This window comes from Dipteris shenzhenensis, chromosome 32, assembly GCF_047967505.1.
Source record: "Dipteris shenzhenensis isolate YYH24624 ecotype China chromosome 32, Dip_SZ_1.0, whole genome shotgun sequence".
NCBI classification, from domain to species: domain Eukaryota; kingdom Viridiplantae; phylum Streptophyta; class Polypodiopsida; order Gleicheniales; family Dipteridaceae; genus Dipteris; species Dipteris shenzhenensis.
This window is the reverse complement of record NC_141627.1, coordinates 23,124,326-23,148,400: the sequence shown is the minus strand read 5'-3', so window position 1 is coordinate 23,148,400 and position 24,075 is coordinate 23,124,326.

The following is a 24,075-nucleotide window of genomic DNA, read 5'->3' as shown; positions in this document are numbered from 1 at the left end:
ACAGACATATGGCATTGATTATGAAGAAACATTCAGTCCCGTTGCAAGGATGGCAACTGTAAGAGTAGTCATTGCTATGGCTATATCAAAGGGATGGTCTTTACATCAGATGGATGTAAAGAATGCCTTCTTGCATGGTGATTTGCAAGAAGAGGTCTTTATGGAGCAGCCAGTAGGTTATGTTCATGCTATTCATCTTGAGTTTGTTTGCAGGTTGAAGAAAGCCTTGTATGGCTTAAAGCAAGCACCTAGAGCATGGTCTGACAAGATAGGACAGTATCTTGTCACTATTGGCTTTCAGATTTCCAAGGCAGATTTCTCACATTATGTGAGAAAAATAGAGAAAGGTATTATGCTGCTTGTCATTTATGTTGATGATTTGATCATCACAGGTGATAGTGATGAAGATATCCTTCATGTGAAAATGCTATTGAAGCAGAAGTTTGAGATGAAGGATTTGGGAGAGCTGCATTATTTCTTGGGCATTGAGGTGATTAGATCACCAAGTGGGATACAGCTCTTGCAGAGGCAGTATGGATTAGACATACTATCCAAATATGGGATAACAGGCTGTAAGCCTATTTTAGTTCCTTTGGAGCAGAATGTGAAGCTGAGGACAAACAAATGCAGGTGAGCTTCTGGAAGACCCTACTATCTACAGACGCATAGTAGGAAGTTTGATTTATATGACTATTACCAGGCCAGATTTAAGCTATGCTGTTGGATTGGTAAGTTAGTTTATGCAGGCTCCAATGAAACCGCATTTGTATGCCGCTAGACACATAGTCAGGTATGTGAAGTCCACGTTGCAGTATGGAATATTTTATGAGGCTGGGGTTCAGGTACAGTTGCATGGATACACTGATGTTGATTGGGTTGGTAGTATTTCTGATAGACGATCTACCAGTGGATATGTGTTCTCTTTTGGGAGTGCTGCAGTCACCTGGAGCAGTAAGAAACAGCCTACAGTTGCCTTGTCGAGCACAGAGGCTGAGTACAGGGGTGTAGCAATGGCTGTATGTGAGGTAGCTTGGTTGCATAAGCTACTTTATGATATGCATCAGTCTACAGAGGGGCCAATTGTGATTTATTGTGACAACATGAGCAGTATACACTTGGCAAATAACCCAGTCTATCATGCTAGAACAAAGCACATTGAGGTGCATTATCACTATGTGCGGGAGAAAATTTTACTAGGTCTTATTGATCTAGTTTATGTTAGCACAGAGGATCAGGTAGCTGACATATTCACAAAAGCATTGGGTGCAAAGAAGTTGCGCAAGTTCAGAGACGTGCTTGGTGTGCAAGGATTGGGATTGAGCTCGAGGGGGAGTGTTGAGATATCGAGCTCCACTCGTGATATGCCAAGGTGACCGTTGTGCATTTATGTCACCAACTTGTTAGCTGTAGATCGGTTGGTACACTGCCCACGACTAATAGCTGGATGACAGCTATCCTTATCTACTCTAGTTCGTGGCTCAGTTAGTATGCCACCTTAGTTAGTTGAGTTTGGTTTGAGACCCACATATAGGGTTCTTCTATTTATTTGTACTAGACTTCTTTTGGCTTTCACAACTAAGAAGAGGAAAACTGTTTTCAGCCTCGACCTTTGTGTGTATTCCCCCATTGTGTATGTGAGAAAGCCATAAATGAGACTTATTCCCTCTCTCCCACTATCTTCACAGAGTTGCATGTAGAACTCGCATGTTGCATGTTGCATGTAGATCTCGCATGTAGGAATTATAAGAAAATAATACAACATCTGTGCTCAACAGATAACAGGATCTCGTATGCAAGAGAGAAAACAAGATTATATGGAGAATCAAAAATTTTGATTACTATAAAACTGATACAATAGATGGCACTGCCTCCCAACCATGCGCTCCTATGAAAGAAGCTTTGATGGCATGCTAGAAACAGTAGAAGATGGAGGCTGGATACTAAGGAATCAGGGTTGCTGTAGCCAGTGATGAAATGGGCTTCACGGGATTGCTCTTATATAGCCACCAATCGTAGTTGGTTAGGCTCAATTGGGTGATTGACCCAGTCCGCCCAAAATGGTCAAGTGGGGGTCAGCAAAATAGGCCACTGACCATACGATAGAACCGGTGCACAAAACAGAGCAACTATCCTACGGTCTCTGTTCGGCCATTCAGGATCATCTGAGGCTCCAAATGGGCCCTGCAACCTGAGAGTGGGCTGCCCTAGGAAATGCTCCATCTACCCTCAGTGTGGTCAGTCAATGGATGCCTTCCCGCATTTGCATGTAGCCTAGTTGGCAGTGTGCCAACTCTATCTGAAGCCGTCCAACCATCAGGCCACACATGGCTCCCATCTAGTGTCCAAACTAGGACCTATCGGATAACCGAGCTACTCAAATGCCTTCTCCTCATATGGGGGGCTTACAAGAAGAGTTAGCTGGTTCCCGCGTAGCGTAGTTACAAGAGAGTGGAGCATTGATATCTAACAGCAATCACATATAGAAGTTGCATGTAGGAGTTGCATGTAGAACATGCATGTAGAACTCACATGTAGGACTTGCATGTAGAACTTGCATGTAGGAGTTGCATGTAGAACATGCATGTAGGAGTTGCATGTAGGAATCATATGTAGAACTTGCATGTAGAACATGCAAGTTGGATTTCTAAGAGGGATTATTTCTAGCCTTATGCAAGTACAAGCAGAGCTTTGTCGCTACTCTACACACACATTCTGTACTACCTAAGTCCATGTTGGCACAGAGGCAACATACTCCCGGATCCATTTGATTATCCATCCTCAGGTTATGGATTATTTTGATTTTGGAGTTGGGATGCCATGTGCGTAACCTAGTGGCTGTTGAGCTTGTGGCATGCGAGTCATTCCTGCTGTAATGCTTTTGCACCATAAAATTTTTGGTATGTAGTTAGGAAGCTTATCTCCTCTTAAGGAGGGGTAGATGGCTGAGAATTTCAGAGGGGATATCGTTGTGCTGAGGCTGCAGACTCTGCCATCCAATCTTCTTGGGAAGAGGTTTGGCGGGGGTCTCATTGTTGAGGGTGTTCTTGCTATCTTGCATACATGATGTTGGATGCGATTGCACCCATATCATTGATCTTGTAGGATAAGTTTATATGCAAGTTTGATATTTTTGCATTTCGGAGATGGCTATGATGTTTGGTGGGGGTCTCGTTGCTAAGGCTACAGACTCTTTTGCCAATTCATCTTGAGTTTTGGCATAGCTTCTTGTCCTGCTTTGTGAATTCATTGCATGTTTGAGAGTATGGAATGAAAGTGTGTGATACTATTATTGATGCAATCTATTATGTGCCTATGCAAAATCATGTGAATACACGTGATGTATCGATTAGGTAGGGACTCCTATATGCTTATTTGTGGGATTTAATAGCGAAACTAAGACTCAATCATCCCTAATACAAAATTTATTAGGTCTTCCTAAATGTGCAAAAACGTGCATATGCATAACAATCTAGTGCAAACTATATGTGCAAAAACGTGCATATGCTAGTGAGTGCGTGTGTAACAATCTAGTGCAAACTATTGAAGACGAGGTTCCCAAAACTTCATTATTGTCTCAGAACAAAACCTATTTTCACTTTGAAATATGCAAAGTATTATAGCAATGCCTATTTAATACACAAATCTTTACATGAATCTTTGGGTGGTGAGTAACATAATGGGATGGCTTTTTAAGAAACCCACATGTACAGTAGACTTCTCTATGAAAATTCCCTTATTATCCTTCTTACAACTTTTACTTAATAGGGGGTGACATTGAAAACCCTCTCTCAACCTAGCCTATGAAAGGGTTTATCCAAAGAAACCTCATTGAATTAGGCCATCAGGGTAGTTTCGCCCAACAAAACCCCTTTGAAGTAGGTCTTCCAAGGTAGTTTCGCTGGCAGAACTACCATGGACAACACTTTTAAAAGTGGCATAACTTTCACATCCAATGTCCAAATATAGTCATTCAGTCACTCAAATTGATCGAAAAACCCCTTTTGAGCACATATGTGGGGTTAAAATTTAAGAAATCTTGCATATATAGTATTAAATAGTACATATATTTAATCAGAGTGATATATAAGTGCAAATTAATACTTATTTATAGTAATTTAAACTTCTTTAGAAACATATCCATAAATATCTTGTTATCTATGCTATAAAAATACTAGAAAGCTCTCTGTAATATTGATATAAATGTGTTTAATAAGTAATTATATATGTATAATATTATTACATTGAGAGTGATTTTTTTTTTCAAAGAACATTGAGAGTAATTATGAGGGATGTTTCTTAAAGGAATTTTTTTCAACAAATTTTTAAGTTAATAATAGGGATACAAAGGATGTCTACGAAGAAGAAAATTTATGTTATGTAAAATTGAATGACTGACAATTCTGTGCTAAGATTGTTGTTTCAATAAATAACGAGTTTAAGGGGAAGGAATTATCTTCATATGGGATGAAACTCAAAAGAATAGCTTTGAGAAGTTGAAGGTTGCTATAGCATCTACTCTTGTCTTAAATGTACTGGCTCCCAATGAGCCATTCGTGGTTGAAATAGATGCCAATGATTTTGCTATTGCGGTGGTACTTTTACAAAAGGATCGACTAGTGGCTTTTGAAAGCAAAATGTTAGACCATGCCCTACGGAATTACTCGGCATATGAGAAGGAATTGTATGTCCTACGGAATTACTCATCATATGAGAAGGAATTGTATGCTATAGTTGATGCTTTGAAGAAATGGAGGAACTATTTGTATGGTGCTAAATTCAAGAGCCATTTTTTCCAAGAAAGCATTGAATGGATCTCCAGTCAGCCAGAACTGAAAGGAAGAAAAGAGAGCTGGGAAAAAATAATGCAAGAGTTTGATATCCAATTGACATATCAGAAGGGCAAGTTTAATGTGGTAGCGAACTCCCTAATATGAATGCCAATGGTGAATGAATCGAGTTTTACTCAATTACATAATGATTTTCGAGAGTCCTTGAAATGAAAATGTGAGTTTGATCCTCACTTTTTTGAAATATGGAAAGCAATTATGAAGAGGGATCCAACTATTTGAGGGGCTTCCACTGAGGAGTCACATGGAAACATTGACAGACCATAGGTTGGTGATAAAGGACTCAAGTAGAAATAGTATACTATTGAATATAATGTCTATTTTCTCTACAAGGGTAGAGCATGTGTCTGGATAATAATGACATTAGGTGCCAAATTCTTTTTGAGTGTCAGTTAGTCATAATTCTGGGCACTCAGGAATTCAAAAGAGGTATGCGCTTCTAAAGAGGTGACTCTTTGGTTTGGAATAAATAAGCACTTCTAAGATTATGTACTAAAGGGCAAAAAATGCTAGGTCAATAAGGCCAAATGCCTTGAGGTAGGATGTCCCATTAAAGATTCCATCTGGGAAATGAGAAAGTATCTCCATGAATTTTATTGTTGGATTACCTAGGACACAGAGGGGGCATGACTCTATGTGGGTAATTTTGGATCGATTAATGTTGGCTCTTTCCCACGGCTTTCGTAGGAAGAGCAGGGTATTCTCAGTATGCAGGGTTTTGAGGCTTTTGTTCACCTATAAATATATTAGGGTTGTCATTTGTACTATACATGTAGCTTAGGACCTCGATTCGTGTTCTGACAAGAGACGTAGGCTTAAATGTGGTAAGAAAGCATAGTGCATGCATGTGTAAAAGGAACGGGTATCGTTATGGTTGAGGTAATGAAGGCTTTTGTCTTCATTGGGGGTTGTAGGGCTTTGGAGGAGTTTAAGGGTTAGGGGGAGGTTCCAGGGTTTAAAAGAGGTTCCAGGGTTAGGAGGAGTTCCAAGGTTTAGAAGAAGGTCCAAGGTTTAGAAGGAGGTTTCAAGGTTTAGAAGGAGGTTCCAGAGTTTAGAAGAGGTTCCCAGGTTTAGAGTAGAGTACATGGTGGAGAACTTGTCTCCCTTGTAGGTCATGGAGATTAAGGGTTGAGGAACTAAGGGTTTAGGGGGAGCATAGGAGTGGGAGAGGAAGAAGGTGTAAGAGCATGGGGAAAGAAGAGAGAGGAGGGAGGAGGAGGAGGAGGAAAAGGAGGGAGGAGGAGAGAGGAGGAGGAGGAGGAGGGAGGAGGAGGAGGAAGAGGGAGGAGAGGAGGAGGAGGTAGGAGGAGGAAGAGGGAGGAGGAGAAGGGAGGAGGAGGAGCGAGGAGGAGAGGGAGAGGATGGGTTGCAAGGTTGGAGGAGAGGGGAGGAGGAGTTGCAAGGTTAGGAATGGCTTTTGGACGTGGAGTGCAAGGAAGCATGGACACTTGAGACAACTGCTTGGAATACCAAAGTAAAACTCAAAACAATGCCCCAAAGAGTGTGGGCTTCATTCCATTATGGGGTATCATACAAGTTGGAGAGCTTCTCTACATGTAGGAATTGTAAGACATTCTCTCTCTGCATATAGAGCTTGCATATAGAAGTTGCATGTAGGAGTTACAAGTTGAGTTGCATGTAGGACTTGCATGTAGAACATGCATGTAGGAATCGCATGTAGGAGTTGCATGTAGGAGTTGCATGTGGAACTTGCATATAGAACATGCATGTAGGAATCACATGTAGGACTTGCATGTAGGAGTTGCAAGTAGGACTTGCATGTAGAACTTGCATGTAGAACTCGCATGTAGGAGTTGCATGTATGACTTGCATGTAGAACTTGCATGTAGAACTTGCATGTAGGAGTTGCATGTAGAACTTGCATGTAGAACTTGCATGTAGGAGTTGCATGTAGGAGTTGTGGCAAGTAGGACTTGCATGTAGAACTTGCATGTAGAACTCGCATGTAGAACTCGCATGTAGGAATTGTATGTAGAACTCGGATGTAGAACATGCAAGTTGGATTTCTAAGAGGGATTATTTCTAGCCTTATGCAAGTACAAGCGGGGCTTTGCCACCGCTACTCTACCCACACATTCTGTTCCACCTAAGTCCATGTTGGCACAGAGACAACATACTCGCGGATCCATTTTATTACCCGTCCTCGAGTTATGGCTTATTTTGATTTTGGAGTTGGGATGCCATGTGTGGAACCCAGTGGTTGTTGAGCTTGTGGCATGCGAGTCATTCCTGCAATAATGCTTTTGCACCATACAATTTATGGTCTATAGTTAAGAAGCTTAGCTCCTCTTAAGGAGGGGTAGAGGGCTGTGAATTTTAGAGGGGATCTCGTTGCTAAGGTTGTGGACTCTGCCATCGAATCTTCTTAGGAAGAGGTTTGGCAGGGGTCTCGTTGTTGAGGTTGGCATTTCTTGCTATCTTGCATACATGTTGGATGCGATTGCACTCGTATCATTGAGCTTGTAGATAAGTTTATATGCTAGTTTGATATTTTTGCATATATGAGATGGTTGTTATGTTTGCTGGGGGTAGCGTTGTTGAGGCTATAGACTCTTTTGCCAATTCATCTTGAGCTTTGGCATAGCTTCTTGTCTTGCATGTGAATTCATTGCATGCTTTGAGAGTATGGAATGAAAGTGTGTGATACTATTAATTATTGATGCAATATATTATGTGTCTATGCAAAATCGTGTGAGTGCACATGATGTGTCTAACTATATGCTTATCTGTGGGAATTAATAAGGAAACTAAGACTCAATCATCCCTAATACGAAATTGATTAGGTCTTCCTTAATGTGCAAAAATGTGCATATGCTAGTGAGTGAGTGTGTAACAATCTAGTGCAAACTATATGTGCAAAAATGTGCATATACTAGTGAGTGCTAGTGATACAATCTAATCCTAACTAAGGAAGACTTGGTTTCCCAAATCTTCGTTTTTGTCGGGGGTGGCTTACGTGTTGAAGTAGTAGCACTTCAGTCGGCTCCCGTTTATTGTTGTGTTGAATTGGACTCCATCCAATGTTTCTAGTAGCACAACTCTGATATGATTCATCTTTTTTACTCGATAGGGTCCTTGACCTAGATACTTTAGTTTCCCCTTGTGTACTTTGGCATTGTATAATAGGACCAAGTCACCTTCCTTGATGCCTTTAGCTTTAAGATTTCTATCAAACCATGCCTTTCTTCTGTGTTTTTGTGTTGTCATGGCATGGTAGGCGACTAGCCTTGTTTTTGTATGCTTCTCCAACTAATAAAGTCTTTCTTTCAAGGATTCATGGTCTCCCATGCATTCTTGTACTGCTATGCGTAGGCTTGGTATTACAAATTCTAGTGGGACCACAAATTTAAGGCCGTACACCAATTGAAAAGGTGTGTTCCCTATATTGACCTTGAGTGTGGTTCTGTATGCCCATAAGGCTGCATTTAGTTTCTCTGCCCAATAGAACGTTGTGGTTCTACTACCTTGGTGAGGATAATGCATAATATTTTGTTGGTGGATTCGGCTTGTCCATTCCCTTGGGGGTAGTAGGGTGTGCTTTTTCTATGGATTACCATAAAGCCAGACAAGAGTTCTTGGATTACCTCATTGACAAAATGTGTGCCTCTATTTGAAACAATTTCAATGGGGCATCCGAATTGGGTGATCACATTTTTGTATAAGAATTATGATTTTGGCATTTGCCTTTCTAACAACTTTAGCTTCAGCCCATTTTGTAAAGTAATCAGTGGCCATAATGATGTAGCATGCGTGTGTTCCTTTTGCTGCTGGATGGATGGGACCCACATAGTCAATCCCCCATTTTTCAAATGGTTTTTGTGCAACAACTGTTGTTAGGGGATTGAAGTTTTTGTGTTGTGGTTTAGTAGTCCATTGGCATACATCACAACCTTTTACATATTCATAGGCATCTGCTCACAGTGTTAGCCACCAATAGCCTATGAGGAGAACTTTTCTTGCTGTGGCTTTACCTTGGAAGTGTCCTCTTGCAATGCCTTCATGGACTTCAGTCAGGATTAGCATGATCTCATGAGGCATTACACATCTTCTTAATACCTGGTCCTTGCCTATCTTGTACAGCTGTCCTGCAATGAGTTGATAGGGTGCAGCCTTTAGAATTAGTTTTCTGGCATCTATTGCTTTCATTTCAGGGGGTAGTCTTCCTATCATTAAGTACTCAATGATATCTCTACACCATTCTGGAACAGCATCTATTTGAAATAGTGTGGCATCTGGTAAGTCATCTTCTACTCCAGTGGCTTCTTCTCCCGACTTGACACGAGACATGTGATCGGCAATGTAGTGTTGGGCACCTTTGCGGACCACTATTCTAAAGTTGAATTCTTGAAGCAAGAGGAGCCATCTGGTTATTCTTCCTGTTGTACACAGACGGTTCACAAGATAGAGCAATGCTTGATGGTCGGTGTAGAAGACAAAATCATTTGCTAGTAGATAGTGCCAAAATTTCTTTACACTATATACCATTGCTAGGGCTTCTCTTTCTGTGGTGGTATAGTTGATCTCTGCATCATTCAGTTGTCGACTGGCGAAGTAGAATGGGTAGTCTTTCTTATGTTCACTAGGTTGACAAAGCACACTCCCAATTGCATACCTGGATCCATCAGTATGAACATGAGAATCAATATCCCAATTGGGAGGTATAAGGATGGGTGCTATGATTAGGCACCACTTTAAAAGCTCAAAGGCTTTGTCGCACTCTTCAGTCCATAAGAATTCCACTAATAATTTGTAAAGTGGTCTAGCTATCATGGCACACCGCAATATAAATCTTCTATAATAACTGGCATGTCCCATAAAGTCCTCTACACCTTTGGAATTTGTAGGAGGAGGCAATTCCATGATGATTTTGATTTTGTCCATGTCAATTGTTGCAATGCCATGTTGAGAGATGATGTGTCCCAAATCAACTCTGTGGGTGACCATGAACTGGCATTTTGTTGGATTTAGGGAGATGCCATACTCCCTGCATTTGATTAGTATTGCTTCAAGACATTTGAAGTGGTCTTTTTTTGTCTCAATAGATGCATAAATCATCCAAGAACACCTGTAAAAACTTATTCAAAAATGACTTGAAAGTTGTGAACATGACTCGCTGGAATGTGGCTGGGGCATTACAAAGGCTAAATGGCATGACTATGTATGCAAAAATATCCCATTCTATAGCAAATGCTGTTTTTGATTGGTCTTTAGGAGCAATTTGCACTTGGTTATAGCCACTAAAGCCATGCAAGAAGCTATATATTTTTGAACCTGCCACTTTTTCCAACACTATTTCTGTTAAGGGTAGGGGATAGTGATCCCTAATTGTGGTAGCATTCACTTTCTTTAAGTTAACGCATATTCTGAGCTTCTTGTTGCATTTAGGCATAATGACAATGGGTGAAACCCAATCAATGTGCTCTATCTCGTAGATGAATCTAGCATCTAGGAGTTTTTCCAGCTCGTCATAAACCATGGTGCCATACTTAGGATTTATGTGATAAGGTCTACATACCTTAGGGTGTGCACCTTCCCTTATAGGTATCGTGTGTACTACCGCTTCTGGTAAAACTCCTTTCATCTCTTTGTATGACCATGCTAGGCAGTCATGGTATTCCATTAGCAGTGCTTTGAGTTTGGTTTCGTCTTCTTGTCGAAGGTGTTTCCCAATGAAAGCTACTTTTTCTTCCTCCCCTTCAAAGGCGAGGTTTATTGTGCATGTTTTTGCTAGTCCCTCATAGATTGGAGTTTCTCTAATGCTATTAGTTTCTTGAACTTCACATTCTCTTAGTGGTCTTGGCATTGCTATTGATGCACTACCACGTGTAATTTTTTAAGTATTTTGACACTTCTCGAAGATCGGCCTCTGATGGTGTTGAACTAGCCTGACATGTGCCATGTGTACTGGGTGGCATAGTTGCATTTTCCAATTTGTTAGGCTCTTCTTGACTTTCTTTTTCTAAAGTCTCTTGATCGAGCTTCATCTGCACATGTGGCTTATATTTCGAAACTTCTTACGTTGGGAATTGTGGGGTAACTTTTCCACTGGTAAGGTGTTTCCAAGTAAGGGTTCATTTGCTGTGCATACTCCTTCCAGTCCCTTAGGGGACCATTCAAGAGGCGGTGGTTCTAATTTTGAGGGAGCTGGGTTTGCAAGATACAATTCAATGATCCTTGTTTGGACTTGTTTGAATTCATTGAAGTGTTTGGCCTTAGCTTTTCTATGATTTCCTCTAGCTTTCTTGCGGGATCTTCTGCTGTTATTCAACTTTGGAGGTTCAACTTTTGAGAGCTCGACTGCCATTAGGGCATGCAGAATGGCTCTCATTCTCAAAGATTTGATCTTCAATTTCAGCATTCTCAGCCTCAGTTTCCCAAGAAAAATCTGTCATCATTGGTATGGGTACCTTCTTCAGGTTCATTATCCCACTCAAGGTCAGCCATAAAGAATGGCATCTCTAGATCGATTGGTTCTTCATGTGTGAGTGGAGGATCTACCTGTAGCACTTTAGCATCTATCTCTAAGAAGATGGGGTCTAATGAATGGCAGTTATCGATGGTTGCCAATGTTTGTATCCAGTTATTGACATTGCTTTGTGAATCACCCGCTATGGCATACTGTTGCAAGGGAGCTGATTTGCTTGAGATTGTCATGGAAGATGTGTCATCCAATGCTCTAGGCACAATTGGTTTTATAGCTCCTATTCCCACATTCATCCTGACTGCAGTGTCATGATTCTAGATTGTAGTCTATCAGTTCCCCAGTCATGGAGGACTAATGCTTCCCGTAACCAAGGACGTCCCAGTAAGATTTGATAGGATTTTTTGGGGAGATCCAAGATTGTGAATTGAAGGGAAAAGTGGGCTCCTGCGATCTTTGTGAACATGCCATTTACAATTCCCAAGGGTTTAGCCCGTGAATCATCGGCAAGGCGTATGTTGAAATTAGCCTTTTGCATTGGTGGGAGACCCCATTCTTCATAGATCTCCTTTGATAGGACAATTACACCTGCTCCCCAATCCACTATGGCTTGGACTTCATTACATGCCTTGTGGATCAAAGGCACAGTAATGTTGCATATGTCATCTCTCTCACCCATCTGCACAAGGATATCTTCAATGTCGTTCATAGGTGGAGGGGAAATTGCGAGTTCAATCCATCCTTTGAAACTCTCCTAAAGATTGGGACAATTTCATAGGAGGATTTCGATGGGAATTGACACAAGGCAACTCAGGATGCTAGAGAGTGTGGCTCCTTCAAGTTGACGTGGTGATACATTATGTTGTGGAGTCTATTGTTAGAACAGTAGCTCGAGTACAGTATCAATACTCTATGGGGCCAAGTCATGGATTAGGTCTTGAGCTTGTTTCTCAGCCTCAAATTGAGCTTGTTCCTTTTGTAACCATTGTTGAAGTGCCTGAAAACGATCGTTCTCCACCTCTGCATTTGGGTATAGAGCTTCTAGGATATGAACTAAATGCTTAAATTAGCTAAAAATAGCATGAAAAGGGCTCAACATAGAGCAAGAAGTTGTGCAAAGCCCCATCGTAGAAGGTTGGAGTTTGAAGAAAATGAGAAGGTCTATCTCAAGGTACTTGAATCTTTAGAATTCGTAAAGACAAGTAAATGTCCAAAGTTGTCTCCTATGCATCGTGGGCCATTCATAATACTTAAAAGAATTAGAGAACTTGCTTACAAATTAGCCTTCCTAGAGGGTTGTCGAGTACATCTAGTTTTTCATGTGAGCAGGATAAAAATTAAGAAAGTTAGGAAATGATGATAATCTCATTAGAAATGAAGTTCTAGTTAAACTCATTGAACAAGACATACCATATACCAAGAATGTCTGGTTAAGTGGAAAGATAGACTTGAAGAGACTTTAACACGGGAAAGGGTAAGCAATCTCCATAGGAGTTTTCCCAAATTTGTTTTTGAGGATGTAAACCATTATTAAGGGGAAGGGAATGTTACGTTAGCCATAATCATGGGAGCTACAACCATAATCATGGGAGCTATGGTTTGATTATGGTGAGGTAGGAAACCAAAGGGTTGTGCTTGGACAAGTGGGGCCTAAAAGTTTTGGGTCTAGGGTCTCATGCAATAGTGAGGAGGCGCAAAGAGAAGTGCATGGGAGGACTTTATTGGAAGGGTCCCTTGTTGAGATATTGAGCTCCACTCGTGATATGCCAGGGTGACTGTTGTGCATTTATGTCACCGACTTGTTAGCTGCAGATGTGGTTGGTACACCGCCCATGAATAATAGCTAGATGACAGCTATCTTTATGTACTCGAGTTAGTGGCTCAATTAGTATGCCACCTAGGTTAGCTGAGTTTGACTTGAGACCCACATATAGGGTTCTTCTATTCCTTTTGTACTTGAGAGAGAGTTTTTTGGATTTCACAATTAAGAAGAGGAAAATTGTTCTCAACCTCCACCTTTTGTGCGTATTCCCCCATTGCGTATGTGAGAAAGCTGCAAGTGAGACTCCTTACCTCTCTCCCACTCTCTTCACATGGTATCAGAGCCCGGTTCAGGGTAAGGAGATCAAGAAAGCAAACCAAGTTTGTAGTGTCTTGGTAAGAGGATTAGTGTTGCTTTCCTTTTTTGAGTTTGGGAGTAAATCTCTATAGGTAGCACAACCGAAAAGTGCAAGAGTGCACAGTCTCAGATTGATACACCTTTTGCAGTAGTGTGACAAGAGGGTAGTATATGCTACGGGATAGGGCAAAGCCCTGGGTGACATTATTTTTCTAATTTGAGGCTGTTTCGGGGCCGTTTTGGTGGCAAAAGTTTTCCGCAGGCACTCAAAAAAGTGGCCTGTTTTGGCTATGTGACCATTGTTTTGTAGGTCGATGAAAAGTTGCCACAGAAAATGCATCGTATGCCTATGTGCAGAGATATTGGGAGTGACAGTATCATTCTTATGGCTTGTTGATGAAAAACCATAACTAGGAAGTGACTGAGTGCTCAAATACCACTTTCGTCAATTTTGCAGATTTGCCTTGTGAGGCAAAACTTGTGTTTTGGGCAGTGACAGAATATTTTGCAGTGTTCTGTAATGGTGTCTGACTCTCTTTCACAAATTGTCACTGAAAAGCTTGACAAGAACAACTTCCAAGCATGGAAGTTTAGAATGACGAATTTCCTTATGGGAAAAGGCTATTGGGAGTTCATTACATGAAATGAAGAAGAACCAATTCTTCCTAATTTTCCTAATCAATAGGAAATGCAGGCATTTAAAGGCTGGCATGAGAGAGCTAGAAAAGTTATGTACTGGATGTCTATTAGTATTTCAGATTCTATGATTGTGCATATTCAGGATGCAAGCATGCCAAAGGAAGCATGGGATACTTTGGCAAAAATTTATAGCACAAATACGCAAGCCAAGAAAATGTAGCTCAAGCAGGAGTTGCACAATGTGCAGAGAGAAAATATGAGCATCAATGACTACCACATGAAGGTGAAGAAGATTGCAGATGCACTTGCTTCCATTGGGTTGCCAGTGGAAGATGATGATTTAGTTTCTGTGACCTTGAATGGTCTAGGAAAGGATTATGCACAGTTCCGGACATTGCCGTCAGTGAAAATTTTTTTGATTTTGAGGAGTTGATTGCTCTTCTAATTTTTGAAGAGCAGAGAAATGGTGGTGCATCTTCTTTAGGAGGAACTTCAAAAGAAACTGTCTTCTACTCAAATGCTAGAAGAGGTAGAGGCAGAGGTAGAGCAGGCCGATCTGGAGGCCGTGATAGAAATAAGAATATGCAACAAATTCAAGAAAACCAGTCCTATGGAGGAGAACGTGGTAACCTTAGAGGCAGGGGGAGCCAAAGAGGTCATGGTGGATGGCAGAGAGGCCAAAATGCAAATAGCAATGTTGAATGCTACTATTGTGGTAAAATGGGTCATATGGCTAAAGACTGCTACAAAAAGCAGAATGACATTATGAATGGAAAATTGCAACAAGGCAATTATGCATCCTCTAGTAGACAGGGTGATGACAGAAATGAGCATTTGTTTATGGTGCAGCACATGACCAATTCTGTGACAAGTGTAGAAGAAAGTAACGATGTGTGGTATGTTGACTTAGGTGCGTCAAACCACATGACAGGTCATGCAGAATGGATGCAGGATGCAAGGAAAATGGAAAAACCAAGATTTGTGGAGATTGGTGATGATACTACACATCCTATTGTGCAGATTGGTAAAATTCCTTTGTCTATGCAGGATGGGAAAAAGAAATACCTGTCTAATGTATTTCATGTTCTGAATATCACCAAGAACCTGGTTTCTGTTGGTCAAATGGTTGAGCAGGGCCTGCAGGTCAGATTTAATCCTCATGGATGCTTTGTTGAGGATATGAAAAATAAAGGTTGCTTGATAGCAAAAGGGAAGAAGAAGGGCAGGATGTTTACGTTGGATGTGGACATGCCTGAATTGAGTGCAACAATGTTTGCACATGGGACGGTGTAGTTGCAGATATTGAAATTTGGCATAAACGCATTGGTCATGTTAATGTACAGTGACTTAAATTAATGCAGGCCCAAAATATTATTGCAAGATTGCCCAAGTTCAAGGTTGCAGAAATGCATAAGATATGTGAAGCCTGTCAATTTGGAAAACAGGCAAGGAAACCATTTCCTAGACATGTTTAAGAGAGTAAAAGGCCATTGGAATCAATCCACTCTGATGTGTGGACTACTAAAGTTGCATCTATTGGAAGCTATCATTATTTTGTCACTTTTATTGACGACTACAGCAAAAAAGTTTGGGTGTATTTTATGAAAAAGAAAAGTGAAGTGCTCGGCATTTCAAAGCTTTTAAAGCTATGCTTGAAAAAGAAACAGGCTTGCAAATAAAATGCCTAAGGTCAGATGGAGGGGGAGAGTACATGAGTTTGCAAGGTTCCTGCAGGAGCATGGCATAAAGCAACAATATTCATGCAGTCATACCCCACAACAAAATGGACTTGCAGAAAGGAAAAACAGGCATATTGGAGAGGTATCTCGTGCCATGCTCAACAAAAAAGACCTGCTAGATTTTTATTGGGCTGAAGCAGTTGCTACAGTAGTCTACATAATGAACAGGACTCCCACTACAGCAATTCATGGCATGATGCCAGAGGAGAGGTATTCTGGTAGGAAACCAGATATTTCTCATTTGAAAGTTTTTGGTTGCATTGCTTATGTTCATGTGACAGATGAGTTGAGATCCAAGTTGGATCCAAAAGCTAAGAAGTGCATCTTTATTGGTTATTCTTTGCAAGAGAAAGGGTATAGATGCTATAATCCTTCTACTCGTAAGTTTATAGCGAGCAGAGATGTTGTTTTTGATGAGCTGAGCAGCTAGTATAAACCACTAAATGTGGTTGATGATGTAGATGCACAAAATGGTAATGCTGCACAGAATTCACAGTAGCAATCACAAAATATTAGTGGACCTATAGTGTCCTGTAGCAGTGGTTCACATACTTCACCATGGACAGGTAGATTGAGAGCAGGAGAATCTCCTCAAAGCAATGCAGATCGTGGTATGTGGGTGTTAAGAAAAGGAAAAGAGAAAGTAGATCAGCCCATGGTTGATGTGAATGCAGGTCACTCTTATGTGGATGGTGAATCTAGTGAGAACATAGCATTGATGATGAGTTGGGTATTCCTTCTGTTGTTACACTTGGAGTAAGGAAGACCAGGGATGTTTTGAGAGCACCTGGTAGTGAGCCTATTTTGCACAGGTCTACCAGAGTCAAGTATCCTGTGGATAGGCTGAAATATGATGGATCTACAGCCATTCACTATGCCTATATGGTCAAAGTGATACAAGAACCAGAACCCACTTCTTTTGAGCAAGCCATGGGAAAAGAAAAATGGGAGAAAGCCATGGATGAAGAAATGGATGCCTTGGAAGCAAATGCTACATGGGAATTGGTGCCTTTGCCTAAAGACAAGAATGCAATTGGCTGCAAGTGGGTCTATAAGGTGAAGCACAATGCAGATGGTTTTGTGACCAGATATAAGGCAAGATTAGTTATCAAGGGCTATGCACAGACATATAGCATTGATTATGAAGAAACATTCAGTCCGATTGCAAGGATGGTAACTGTAAGAGCAGTCATTGCTATGGCTGCATCGAAGGGATGGTCTTTACATCAGATGGATGTAAAGAATGCCTTCTTGCATGGTGATTTGCAAGAAGAGGTCTATATGGAGCAGCCACCAGGTTATGTGCATGGTGTTCATCCTGTTTGCAGGTTGAAGAAAGCCTTGTATGGCTTGAAGGAAGCACCCAGAGCATGGTCTGACAAGATAGGACAGTATCTTGTCACTATTGGCTTTCAGATTTCCATGGCAGATTTCTCACTTTATGTGAGAAAAACATAGAAAGATATTATGCTACTTGTCATTTATGTTGATGATTTGATCATCACAGGTGATAGTGATGAAGATATCCTTCATGTGAAAATGCTATTGAAGCAGAAATTTGAGATGAAGGATTTGGGAGATCTATGTTACTTCTTGGGCATTGAGGTGATTAGATCCACAAGTGGGATATGGTTCTTGCAGAGGCAGTATGGATTGGACATGCTTTCCAAATATGGTATGACAGGCTGTAAGCCTATTTCAGTTCCTTTGGAGCAGAATGTGAAGCTAAGTGCAGATGCAGGTGAGCTTCTGGAAGATCCTACTATGTACAGACGCATAGTAGGAAGTTTGATTTATATGACTATTACCAGGCCAGATTTGAGCTATGCTGTTGGGTTGGTAAGTCAGTTTATGCAAGCTCCAAGGAAACAACATTTGGATGCAGCTAGACACATATTGAGGTATGTGAAGTCCACATTGCAGTATGGACTATTTTATGAGACTGGGGTTCAGATACAGTTGCATCGATACACTGATGCTGATTGGGTTGGTAGTATTTTTGATAGACGATCTACCAGTGGATATGTGTTTTCTTTTGGGAGTGCTGTAGTAGTATTTTTGTCTTAACTATGTGTACTTTGTTTTTACTTAATGCATGGGTGTTTGTGGTTATAAAAATCTAATGATTGTTTGATGATTGATTTGCTTGTATCTTTTCACCACCACCTTTTGCATTTGAGTTGCATGCAGAGAGTCACTAATGTTTTGGGCATGTGTTTTTTAAATGACATCAAGCTCATCAGATTTTGAAGAGCATCACACATGAGTGAAAGGATACCTTGTGATTGTGCATGATGCAAAGGTGCAATAATCTGATAATGCACTACATATGTTCAAGAATGTGGCTAAATTCTGAGAAGAATAAACAAAAAGGGCTTCAATATGATGTCCACCTAACCATGGATTCCCCTCAAGTTCCTGTGTCTCATTATTATTGTGTGTGTGTGGTCTCTTTCATTGACCTCTTTCCAAATGGACTCCCCACATTCTGGAATCCTCCCCCATGCCCAATGCCTACCAAGTGGGTCATCCTTGTGCTGCCATGTGTCCCCCAAGGGATGTGAAGAGAGTGGAAGAGAGGTAAGGAGTCTCACTTGTAGCTTTCTCACATACACAATGGGGGAATATGCACAAAAGGTGGAGGCTGAAAACAATTTTCCTCTTCTTAGTTGCGAAAGCCAAAAAACTCTCTCTCAAGTACAAAAGGAATAGATGAATCCTATATGTGGGTCTCAAACCAAACTCAGCTAACCTAGGTGGCATACTAACTGAGCCACTAACTAGAGTACATAAAGATAGCTATCATCTAGCTATTATTCATGGGTGGTGTACCAACTGCATCTCAGGCTGCTAACAAGTCGGTGACATAAATGCACAACGGTCACCCTGGCATATCACGAGTGGAGTTCAATATCTCAACACTACCCCTCGAGCTCAATCCCAATTCCTGCACACCAAGCAAGTCTCTGAACTTGCACGGCTTCTCTACACCCAATGCCTTCATGAATATGTCAGCTACCTGATCCTCTATGCTAACATAAACTAGATCAATAAAACCTACTAGAATCTTCTCCCGCACATAGTGGTAATGCACCTCAATGTGCTTTGTTCTAGCATGATAGACTGGGTTATTTGCCAAGTGTATACTACTCATGTTGTCACAATAAATAACAACTGGCCCATCTATAGACTGATGCATATCATAAAGCAGCTTATGCAACCAAGCTGCCTCACATGCAGCCATTGCTGCACCCCTGTATTCAGCCTCTATGCTCGACAAGGCAACTATAGGTTGTTTCTTGTTGCTCCAAGTTCTACAAATCAAACAAAATATTGAAATAAGTATCCAAATAAAAGCTTTGATGAAAACATTGAAAAAGCCTCTAGGAAATATGACAACATTGAAGTAACTGTTAGACGAGTTGTAAACATCAACGTTCATTTGGATTGCCATTTTTACTCACATTAAGGCCTTTGTAAACCATCATATCCATCCATGACATATCCACATATGGTAGAAGCCTGGCAATGCATATTTTGTAGGGCATGCTTCATGGTAGAAAACAAGAAAATGGGCATGCCCAACCATGCAAAAGATATCTGACCCACATCAAAATTTTTAATCTTGCAAAGTCCCTAATGTGAGAAATATTCATGTGCTCACAAAGTTTCATGTGGTTTGGATATCATTTGCATGGGTGGACATGCATACTTGTTTTTTACCATGCGTCATGCATAAGTGTTTAGAAATATTTATTGGCCCTGCTTTACCCTTTCATGTTTTTCAATCCTTTTCTATTTGCTAACACATTTTCATGTTTTTGTCTCTTTTCTAAAATTTCTCTTCAAAAAAACATTCACACGTCCTTCCTACACACTTAGTGTCTCCAGATTGGTGGAATGTCTCTTGATTGATGGAGCGCCCTCCTGGAATATATAATCATACCATCTATTATCCAATTTGAATAGTCATATGAGTAGGCGTACATAATTTCTCAACACTCACACATGTAGCAATACATAGCTTCTCAATATTTTCTTACATTTCAAGTCCCTCCCATGCTTCTTTGAATATTGCTAAACATTGTGTATGACTACGGCAAACAATCCAACATTTACATGATAATAAATTCTTTTCTTGACGGTATCCAAGGACAAGTTGTTTTTTATGCTCATGTTATGTTAGATAATTGTAGATGAGATTATAAGAAAGACTCTTGGATCACTGATGAGTGACTTTAGGCTGTTATTGTTAATTTTGCATCACCACCTCCCACTCTCCCCCTCCCCCTCTCCACCTCCCCCTCCACCACCACCTCTCCCCCTCCCCCTCTCCACCTCCCCCTCCCCCCTCCCCCTTCATCTCCACCTCCCCCTCTCCCCCTCCCCCTCCACCACCACCTCCCCATCCCCCTCTCCCTTCATCTCCACCCCCCCTCTCCCCCTTCACCACCACCTCCCCCTCTCCCCCTCCCCCTCCACCACCTCCCCCTCTCCCCCTCCCCCTTCATCACCACCCCCCCCTCCCCCCCTCCCCCTCTCCCTCCCCCTCCCCCTTCATCTCCACCCCCCCTCTCCCTATCCCCCTCCACCACCACCTCCCCCTCTCCCCCTCCCCCTCCACCACCACCTCCCCCTCCCCCTTCATCTCCACCTCCACCTCCCGCTCCCCCCTCCCCCTTCATCTCCACCTCCCCCTCTCCCCCTCCCCCTCCACCACCACCTCCCCCATCCCCCTCTCCCTTCATCTCCACCCCCCCTCTCCCCCTTCACCACCACCTCCCCCTCTCCCCCTCCCCCTCCACCACCTCCCCCTCTCCCCCTCCCCCTTCATCACCACCCCCCCCTCCCCCCCTCCCCCCTCCCCCTCCCCCTCCCCCTCCCCCTTCATCTCCACCCCCCCCTCTCCCCCTCCCCCTCCACCTCCACCTCCCCCTCCCCCCCTCCCCCTTGTTGGAACACTGAAAGGAAAGAGTAGAGTGGACACAAAATCAGAATACTTGCTTTTAGAATGAAGAAGAAAGAGGTCCTTAAGTAGGCACCTCATACAAGGTCCCTGACATCACTGATGACTTCAGAGCTCCACAATCATCTCCTCAATCTGCTCCTAGATTCACTCAATCATCCTATGTGGCTTTTCCACCACCTAACTGTGCTTGTGGGCACCTAACTGTGCCTCTAGCACTCACACATAAGGTGTGCCTGAGGCATACACCTTGAGATATCCCAACAAACCCCCCCTCAAGGAAATGCCTCAGGCTATGTCAAGGATACATCTAGTCTCATAGTTTCTCATGCCATCTCATGGTGGTCAAGGATAAATCTATGGCTAGGTTCTCATGCTAGCAAGGGTTTCCTTGGGTGTAAGGTAAACAAAAAGGGATACAAACAGACCTTCCAATAGTTATCTCCCCTGCATGTACATGCACACAATGTCTGCAGGAGGTACCATGGAACAAAACATACACATGGCCTACATCATAAGGTGACCAGAGGTGTTTACAAAACACACAACACACAATAGTTTATTTTCATTCATTTTGGAGGACTATCCAGGCTGAGTACCTTGACATAAAAAGAGAGATCTGGAGCATACATAGAGATGATTTAAAATGCATAATCTTCAAAGGATGCCTCATCTTGTGGAGGCAAAATATCCATGTTAAGGCAAGGTCTTACCACATGGGCAGTGTCTAGTGCCTTATAAGATGCCTTATAAGATGGTACTATGATAGAACAAGTGGATCTGAAAGTCATATCCTTCAAGAGAACAATTATCTTGTCATCTCCATAGTTGTGTAGAGAAGCATATCTTAGGTATCTGACCTTCATCTTTTTCTTGTACTTGGAGTCAAATAAAAGTGCCATGAGAGGGTAGATCTCTGTATTTGCTTCCTTTTTGGCAACCATTGTTTTGGCAATCTTCAACAAGGAAGTCAGGTTGACATTTTCATCCTTTGTAGCATAACAAGACATTGCTTGATGTTTTGGCTTTTCACATATTTGGCATAAGCAAGCCGTGAGAGGCTCTAACCCAAGTATTGGGTAGTGTTTTCTCTCTTACAGGTGAAATATGAGCAATAAAAGGTAATCTTTTCAAAGAGTAACAATCTTGAAATGCAAGATGTCTAAGCAAGAAATGACCAAGTAGATGCTAGAAAAATGAGCATAGCAGACTGAAAATTAATCTTGGTCAAACTATCAGTCAAACTTTGACTGTCCAAGGTCAAACTTAGACTTGCATAGTCAAGCTTTCATGGCCAAAGAGGCAGCTCAAAAATCTGCTTCAAATCGTTATGCAAAGGTCGGAATTCAGAGGGCTTTTGTATTGAAGAGAAAGGTAAATAGGTAGAGCTTCTCCCTCAGAAAGGAATTGCGTAGAAAACGGCCACGTCGCCCAGCACTGTAGAGGAAAAATGGACTGGTTTTTCATCGAAAACTACCCGAATACTGCTCCAAAAGGGCTCAGACTTGATGAGCAGGGAGGTCGTGATGTCGCCCAGCTCCCTCTGAGAGGAAATTGACAATGTAGCTCTCCACAGTGAGAACTAGGAAAAAGATCGTCGCAGCTTCCTGAGACAATGCCACCCAGAAGATGGCGAGATAAGTCGTGTAGCTCGTTCTGCAGATTCGCCCTGCCCTTGGGAAGACTCTCCTGAAGGATGAGATGCTGAGAATGCAGGTTTGAAGAGAACTTGCACTTCCAAAATCGATTTTGGAAGGGAAGGTGGAAGATGGAGGTGAAGAAGAAGATGATGATGTGGCACCTAACTAGGGCTCAAGGAGGATCAAATGGCTCTGATACCATGTTGGAACACTGAAAGGAAAGAGTAGAGTGGACACAAAATCAGAATACTTGCTTTTAGAAAGAAGAAGAAAGAGGTCCTTAAGTAGGCACCTCATACAAGGTCACTGACATCACTGATGACTTCAAAGCTCCACAATCATCTCCTCAATCTGCTCCTAGATTCACTCAATCATCCTATGTGGCTTTTCCACCACCTAACTGTGCTTGTGGGCACCTAACTGTGCCTCTAGCACTCACACATAAGGTGTGCCTGAGGCATACACCTTGAGATATCCCAACACCCCTCCCCCTTCATCTCCACCCCCCCCTCTCCCCCTCCCCCTCCACCACCACCTCCCCCTCTCCCCCTCCCCCTCCACCACCACCTCCCCCTCTCCCCCTCCCCCTTCATCACCACCCCCCCCTCCCCCCCTCCCCCTCCCCCTCCCCCTCCCCCTTCATCTCCACCCCCCCCTCTCCCCCTCCCCCTCCACCTCCACCTCTCCCTCTCCCCCTCCCCCTTTCTCTCTCCTTTCTCTCTCCTCTCTTCCCCTTTTCCCCTCTCTCTCTCTCTCTCTCTTCTCTCTCTCTCCACCTCACCCTCTCCTCTCTCTCCCCCTTACCCCCTCCCCCTTACCCCCCCTCTCTGTAACCCCCCCTCACTGCGAACCACCCCACCCGAACCCCCCCTCTCGCGGCGGCGCTCCGCAGCGCCGCCGCCCACTCATCCCCCAGCGGCGGCGCACACAGTGCCGTGCCGCCGCCCCGCGCGCCCCCTGCCCGTGCCACCCCCGCCTCGCCCCGCTCTCCTGCGCGCCCCGTGCCACCCCCGCCCCACCCCGCCACTCCCGCCCCACCCCGCCACCCCCCCGCGCCACCGCGTGCCCTCCCCCGCCGCCCCCCGCGCCACCCCCCGCCCTCCCCCGTCGCCCCCGCGCACCCCCCGTGCACCCCCCTCGCCACCCCGCGCCATGCCCCGTTTCCCCCCCTCACCCCTCGCGCCAACCCCCCCTGCGAAAACCCCCCTCACCCCCCGCGTCAACCCCCCTGCGCAAAACCCCCCCCCCATCTCCGGGCGCCGCCGCCGGGGAGCCCCCCACACCCCAAAAAAAAAAAAAAAAACTAACCTAAAACTAACCCTCAGTTTAGTTACTAACTACGGTTAGGTTAGTTGGTTAACCCTAGGCTAGGTAGTCTTAACTACAGTTAGGTTAGGTTAGTTAGGTTATGATAACTAGGTTTGTTAGTTAACCTCAGTTAGATTAGTTCACACTGAAGTTAGGTTAGTTTAGTTAACCCTCAGTTAGTTAGACTAGGTTCGGTTAGATTAACCTCAGTTAGGTTAGACTAACTCTTCAGTTAGTAACTAACTATAGTTAGTTAAACCTCCCAGTTACAGTAACTGGGAGGATCTAGGTTAGTTCCCTTAACTAGAATCACTTGGTTTCAACGCCTTAGTTGGACCTAAAGTTCCATTCACACCACAATTAGGACCCCCCCAA